The sequence below is a fragment of the Megascapheus bottae genome, chromosome 25, assembly GCF_031878675.1.
Source record: "Megascapheus bottae isolate mThoBot1 chromosome 25, mThoBot2.hap1, whole genome shotgun sequence".
NCBI classification, from domain to species: domain Eukaryota; kingdom Metazoa; phylum Chordata; class Mammalia; order Rodentia; family Geomyidae; genus Megascapheus; species Megascapheus bottae.
Genome location: NC_143533.1, coordinates 7,219,426 through 7,226,615, shown reverse-complemented (window position 1 = coordinate 7,226,615; position 7,190 = coordinate 7,219,426). Strand labels below are relative to the sequence as shown.

At 40.5% G+C, this 7,190-nt stretch overlaps 1 protein-coding gene across 5 annotated transcripts in view; it reads left to right on the top strand.

The window, feature by feature from the left end:
• The window catches only part of Map2k5 (mitogen-activated protein kinase kinase 5), a 255,818-nt gene that overhangs the window by 196,994 nt on the left and 51,634 nt on the right, over nucleotides 1-7,190 (top strand). The window lies entirely within an intron of this gene.

Here is a 7,190-nt window from a genome sequence, read left to right as displayed (position 1 = left end):
GTTTCAGAAAATTGATCAAAAGTACCACTCGTGGGCCGGGAGTTTGGCCTAGTGGTAGAGTGCTTGCCTAGCAGGCACGAAGACCCGAGTTCAATTCCTCAGTACCACATACATAGAAAAAAGCTGGAAGTGGTGCTGTGGCTCAAGTGGTAGAGCTCTAGCCTTGAGAAAGTCCAAGGACAGTGCTCAGGCCCTGAGCTCAAGCCCAGGACTGGCAAAAAAAAAAAAAAAAAAAAAAAAGTACCACTTGTGTGGGAGCCTGATTCAGGGAAGAAGAAAAAGGGGAGGGGGCATATCTGAAGTCATACACAGAATCACTGTAGCAGAGCCCATATGACATAGTATTATTATGTGGATTCACCTTGACCTCTGTCATGGCATAGCAAAGAAGTAGCTGGGCCCTGGTGGCTCATACCTGTAAGCCCAACTATTCAGGGGGCTGAGTAGTTCAAGGTTCAAAGCCAGATTGGGGACAGAAGTTTGTGAGACTTTTATCTCCAGTTAACCACCAGAAAACTGGAGGTGGCGCTATGGCTCAAGTAGTAGAGCACTAGCCTTGAGCTGAAAAGCTCAAGGACAATACTCAGGTCCAGAGTTCAAGACCCACAACCAACCAAAAAAAAAAAAGAGTGAAGAAGTTGTAAACACCAAGATGGACCAGAGCCAGTGCTGACTGGCCAGAGTGCACATTGGAGCTACTCTGGCCATTGGAGGATCAAACTGTGGGACAGAGCTAGAGCTAGCCACTATACGCCCAAAGAGAATGTACCATATAAAGAGAGCAATAAAATCCACGAACATGAAACGTGGAACTCTACACTGGAAGGGTAGCCACAGTAAGGAGAGAATAGAGCTCCAGTCAGAAATGTTAGCAATCCAGATTCGTTCTGATGAGGAGTTTAGCTTGGAATGTGTAGCTCAGGTTGTGATTTCTTTGAAGACACCATCTAGTGATGGATGACCTTTATGTAATCAGATCCTCCCCACATCCTTGATTACCTACCCTGTAAGGTGCGTTGGTTTATTGTAAGTGATGTTTGTCGACGTATACTTGGTGTCTTAGCTGTCTGATCAAAATAAGTCTACGATGAAATCCTATTACTGGGAGTTGTGACATTTATGAGAAATTTTGCTGTTTTAGAAAGGAATGTGTTTGTTGTTGGCAGCCTGCTGACAAGGTGGTGAATCTCATTTAATCTCAATGATGCTGGTCCTTGGTTTGAACATGATGCTGAACTAAACTTTGATGTATTGATGCCTTCTAGGGCTATAAAAATGTGAGGGGGGGTACTTTGTTGGATTTTTTTTCCCACTGAATTTTACCAGTCATTTTGCCTGTGTGATTGGCCTTAATATTCTAGTGATATTTGTGGGTCTCTTGCAGTGCAAAAAGCCACTTTTCCCCAGGCTAAATAGTCCTACACAGCTGTGCTGTGGCACTTTCCCTTCTTCCCCTGTGATTTCCTGTGCTTTCTGTGGACACTCCTCATTCTTATTAGTACTCCCTACCTGCTGCGTAATCAACTGTCTTCAGTCTGTGCATTCTTGATGGTGACCCTAACAAAAACACCTAATGAACCCTAGTGGTATGTAGAAGTCAAAAGAGTGGGAGATAAAGGCTTACATGCAATGAAATGGGTGGAATTGTGTTTATTTTATTCAATACATAGTTATTGGTCACCCATCGTCTTCCAGTCCAAATTATTGTACAGGTTCTAGACAGAGCATGCAGGCCAATTGCAAAGTAAGTCTATAAGTCAGAGGAAGGTGGAATCACAGCCTCACATCTTGGGCCCACACACTTGTGCTGAGGTTCAGGAGACTCCACTGCTACCTAAAGTTGTAGCATGGCTGGAAGTGAAGGGCTTGTCACACTGGTGCAGTAGCAGATGGGAATTTACCAGTGGTGTCTGGATCACCAGATTCCCACATGACACCAGCTAAATGTATTTAGAGGATTAAGGTTCTGTGAATTGCAAAGACTGGAGGTGGGGGTGGGGTGGGGAGAGGCCCAACTCTAGAGTCTTCCCCAAGGAAAGACATGGCTATAGTTCCTTGTGGGGTGAATATTATAGAACCCAAAACTAGGGGTAGTTAAGAGATATGAGAGCTGAACTGGGTCTTGAATGACAGACGTATCCTAAGTTAAGAAAGAAAATGTCAGGCAGAAAGGCTTGAAACTCTTGAGATCATAGATGTATTTCAGAATGTTCAAATTGTCTTAAAATATGATAGCCAGAAAAATGAATTGTTATTCTAAGCATACTATGGGTGAAAATGTTCCCCTATGTAGTATCTGAAGATCCTCTACAGAACAGTTAATCAGTCTTTGGTTTATACCTGTTATTAAAAAAGTGAATTCATTTAAGTCATGTTATATACCAGACCAGAAGTAGCTTTTGCATAAAAGTAATGGTTTCTTTTCTCTTTTTCTCTCATTTTTTTCTTTTCTTTTTTTTTGGGGGGGTTGCTGTTGTTTGTCATGGGTCTTAAATTCCTGGGCCTGGGCTCAAAGCTACTGCCCTACTTCTTGAGCCACAGTGCCACTTCCAGTTTCCTGGTGATTAATTAGAGATAAGAGTCTCACGGACTTTTTAGTGCCCTGGCTGGCTTTGAACAGCCATCCTCAGGTCTCAGCCTCCTGAGAAGCTAAGGAATCACAGGTATGAGCCACTGCGCCCGGCTTAAAAATGATGGTTTCTTAAAACTGCAAAATCAATGAAATACTAAAGTGCATTTGAAATAGAGCAAACTTGTAAGTGCTTTTCTTAACTACTTGCAGTTAGTCTAGGTTTGTAGATCAACAATGGGCTTAAGATGCTAGGTAAATAGTTCTGAGTTTTGCTGATTGTGCTTCTTGGCTCTGCTTCTAAAGGAAGGAGGATTTAGTCTGAGGAAACGCATGGCATAGTTGCTTCCTAGAACTTCCGATGATGAGCTCATTTCCTCTGCTTTCTCTGCTAAGGTATGAGAAAGGTGAACACAGAAGCATGGCTTTGGTAGGGAATACTGAGTATATAGACTACAGAGACCAAATGGAAGGCTGACCATCCCTGGTCATAGACTCCAAACAGAGTTGAAAACAAAATGAATAGCAGAAGGAAATTTAGAAAATTCACAAGTATGTGATAACAGCACATTCGTAAACAGCCAGTGGCACAAAGAGGAAATCAAAAGGGCAATTAGAAAATTCCTCCAGATGAACAGAAGTGAAACTGCCCCATACCAAAACTTTCAATGCAAGACTTTGAAGAAACTAAGCTGTAAAAATCTATGTTAAAAAGAAGGAATCCTGGCTGCCCACCTTAAAAAACTAGAAACCCAAGCAAGCAGAAGGAAGGAAATAGTAAAGATTAAAGCAGAAACAAGTGAAATAGAGAAAAATCAATGAAATAATTAGTTTTTAGTTTTTGAAAAGCTTAACAAAATTGATAGATTTTTTAGCTAAATTGACAGAGGAAGGGTCTGATCAAAGTCTAAAATAGGAAATAAAAATAGATACATTACTTACAGAAACAGAAAGGGCAACCCTGTTATGAGTACTATGAACAATTCTTTATCCCCAAATTTATCATCAAATAGATGAAATGTGCAAACTCATAGCAACAGAAACTATCATACTGACTCAAAAAAAAATATGAAACAGAGTAAACAATAAAGATTTTTTTAAGAAAGTTTCCATAAAGGAAACCTCAAGCTTATATCTCTTTACTGATGAATTCTACTGAAGGTTTAGAGAAAAACTGTATAAATTAAAGTAAGGTATATGCAGGGGTGAGATTTGAACAATATCAGTTTAACAAAATGAATGTTTCAGGAAGCTGAAGCATGTCTTGCCGTTACACCTTCTATCAAGGGTGAGTAAGGATTAAAGGGAGGAGGTAGATCGATGGAGAGAGGAATAGTGAGCAAATGCAGTCACAGTATTCAGTGTACATATGTAAAAATGAAACTAGGAAACTTGAGGAGATGTGGGGGGTTGGGAATAGATGGAAAAGGCAGAGGATGAAGACATTGATCAAGATGCTGAGATCTGAGGATCGCGGTTCAAAGCCAGTCTGGGCAAGAAAATCTATGAGACTCCTGTCTCCGATTTACTACCAAAAAAGCTGGAAGTGGCACTGTGGCTCATGTGATAGAATGCTGACCTTGAGAACTTAAGCCCTGAGTTCAAGCCCCAGGACTGACACCAAAAAACAACAAAACCCTCCCTGACACCCGCAACTAAGATCATACTTACTGGAGACAGTCTGAATATTTCTCCTCTAAAATGAGAAAAAGAAAAGTTATCCATTCTTGCCACTTCTATTTAGCATTGTATTGGTGGTTCTGTGTAGGGAAATTATGCAAGAAGAAAATATAGCTAAGTGCTGGTGGCTCCCCCTGTAATTCTAGTTACTCAGGAGGCTCAGACCTGCAGATTGTGGTTCAAAACCAGCCAGGGCAATAAAGTCTGAGATTCTTATTTCCAGTTAATCACACATACACAATAAAAGCTGAAAGTGAAGCTGTGGTTCAACAGGTAGGGCACTAGCCTTGAGCAGGTAAAGTGACTAGGCTCTAAGTTCAAGCCCCGGCCCTGTGTACACACATGCGTGCGTGTGCACACACACACACACACACACACACACACACACACACAGAGGGGGAAGGCAGGAACTATCCAGATGGAAGAGGAAAAAATATAAAGCTCTAGTTATAGATGATATAATATCTACAGAGCCCTGGAAAAACTATAATAACATTAGAGCTGATAAATGAGTGCAGCAAGATTGCAGAATATAACATCAACACACAAAAATCATTTGTGTTTCTATACACCAGTATTCCAGAATGAACAATACAAAAATGAAACAAAACAATTCAAGTTGCATTTGCATCTAAAAGAATTATAGGACTTAGGGGATAAACGTAACGTAAGCTGTACATGAAAGCTGTACTGAAAGCTATAAAAGATCTTCAAAAGATACTAAAAACATAAATGAGAAGACATCCTGCATTCATGAGGTAGAAGACATGATATACCTGTTAGGATAGCGATACTATCCAAAGTGATCTGTCGATGCAAATGTGATCACTGTCAAAATATCAGTAACATTTTTTTCTTGTAGAAATACAAAAGCTGACTCAAACTCAAATGAAAATAAAGGATTCAATAGGCAAATGAGGTGAAGAACAATGTTTTAGTATGTCTTCATATCAAAAAAAAAAAAATGAGAACAGGAGTGGTGATGAGGCAGGGGGACTGTGAGTTTGAGGCCAAGAGAGAGATTAGAGAAGAATGTGTATAAGCCTAGAGCTTTTAGAAGGGGGGCAAATATCTGATAAAAGTCTAATATTAAGAATAATACAGGATTTTTACAACTATGATAAATAAAAGGGACCAACCCAATTTAAAAGAGGCAAAGAATTTTAATAGCATTGTTCCAAATAAGATGCACAAATGATCACTAAGCACATAGATTATAATATACACCATTAGTCATGGGAATGCAAGCCAAAACCAAATAAAAGACAACTTCAACTCAGTAGGATGGTTATAGTTTTTAAAAAGAAACGATAATATTGTAATACTGGTTTTCGTGTTGGTTATAGTTTTTAAAAAGAAATGATAATATTGTAATACTGGTTTTCGTGTTGTCAGGAATGTGATATGGAGACAGCTAATTATATGCCAGAGGATTGAGCATCCCCAGATCTCAGCCTTCTAAGTAGCAAGGGTTACAGACAGCTTTCAGCCCCTAGCTATTAAATGAAATCTTTACATATGAGACTCACAGTAGGCGAGTCAAGTGATCAAAAAGTAAACTGGACACTAAAGAGGGAGTTGGGAATGACGGTCTCAGGTACTGAAGCCATTGCTTTTAAAACAATAGAAATGTTTTGGAACTGAGTTGTACACTTTAAAAAGATAGAGTTTTGCTTTGCACAAAATATATTTCAGTAATCAAAATGCCTAAGGAAGAAAAGAAGAAGCAGCTTTCTCTTTGATAACCTCTATGATTAGTTGCAGTACTGTAAGAGGAGGCTTTCCTGTCTGGGTAGATCTTGGTAGAGAAAAACACAACCATGTTCCACTTTGAATAAGACTAGCTCTATTAGAAAATTCCATGTCTTATTTTAGTTGTTTATTGAGATGGGGTGCCCATTTGTGATATCCAGCTGGTCTTGAGATCATAGGCTCAGGTGATCCTGCCTCAGCTTCCTAAGTACCAGGATTTCATACACCTGCCACTGCCCAGCTTCATATTTTAAACTGACAAAGAATAGTTACCTGAGCTCCTGCTTAAAACCATTGCTCAGATAAATCCATGTGGACTTAGTGGGAGATAAGCTCATGAACTGAGTTTGATTCAGTGTGGTATAAATACAGCTTATGTAAACAGAGCTTTCTGCATTTTGCCTTGCACCGGTCTGAAGCATGTTGTTCCGGAAGAGATAGGATAGTTGCAAAGACAGCTTCAGAGACAGAATGATATTTGAGTGGGGTCTGGGAGGACACGGAGGCTCTCACCACATGAGAAGGAGGAGAAGGTAGTTCCAGCAAAGGGAGGAACACAACCAGTTGGCCAAATAAAAGAGCAGCTTTGGAGATGGGTGACTCAATGTCATTGCTATGGGAAAGAGCCTCCAAGCTGTGCCAAGCAGCCGAGATGTGGCCCTGCTGGTAGAATAACGCCCTGAGAGATTACCTGGAGTGAGATCTGTGTTTCCAAGATAATCCCATGGAGGGGTGGTGGTAGGAGAAAGAACACAGGGAAGATAAAAATTTGGTTCTCTGAGCTGGGCACTGGTGGCTCATACCTGTAATTCTAGCTACTTAGGAGGCTGAGTTCTGAAGATCGAGGTTCAAAGCCAGCCCTGGCATGGAAGTCCGTGAGATTCTTGTCTCCAGTTAACCACCAGAAAACTAGAAGTGGCGCTGTGGCTCAAGTGGTAGAGCACTAGCTTTGAGTTAAAGAGCTCATGGATAGCACCGAAGCCCAGAGTTCAAGCCCTACAACAGGACCAAAAAACAACATCAACAAAAATTTTCCTCTATACTTTCATCCTCTTATGAAACAGGTCTGCCAGCCTCCTATTGACCTGTCTAACCTCTGATTGGTTTTCCTCTATCCTCCTCACTAAATTTCTGAGGCCAGTTAACTTCCTCAGTCACTATCTTCTTATATTGGGAAAGTTTGCCACTA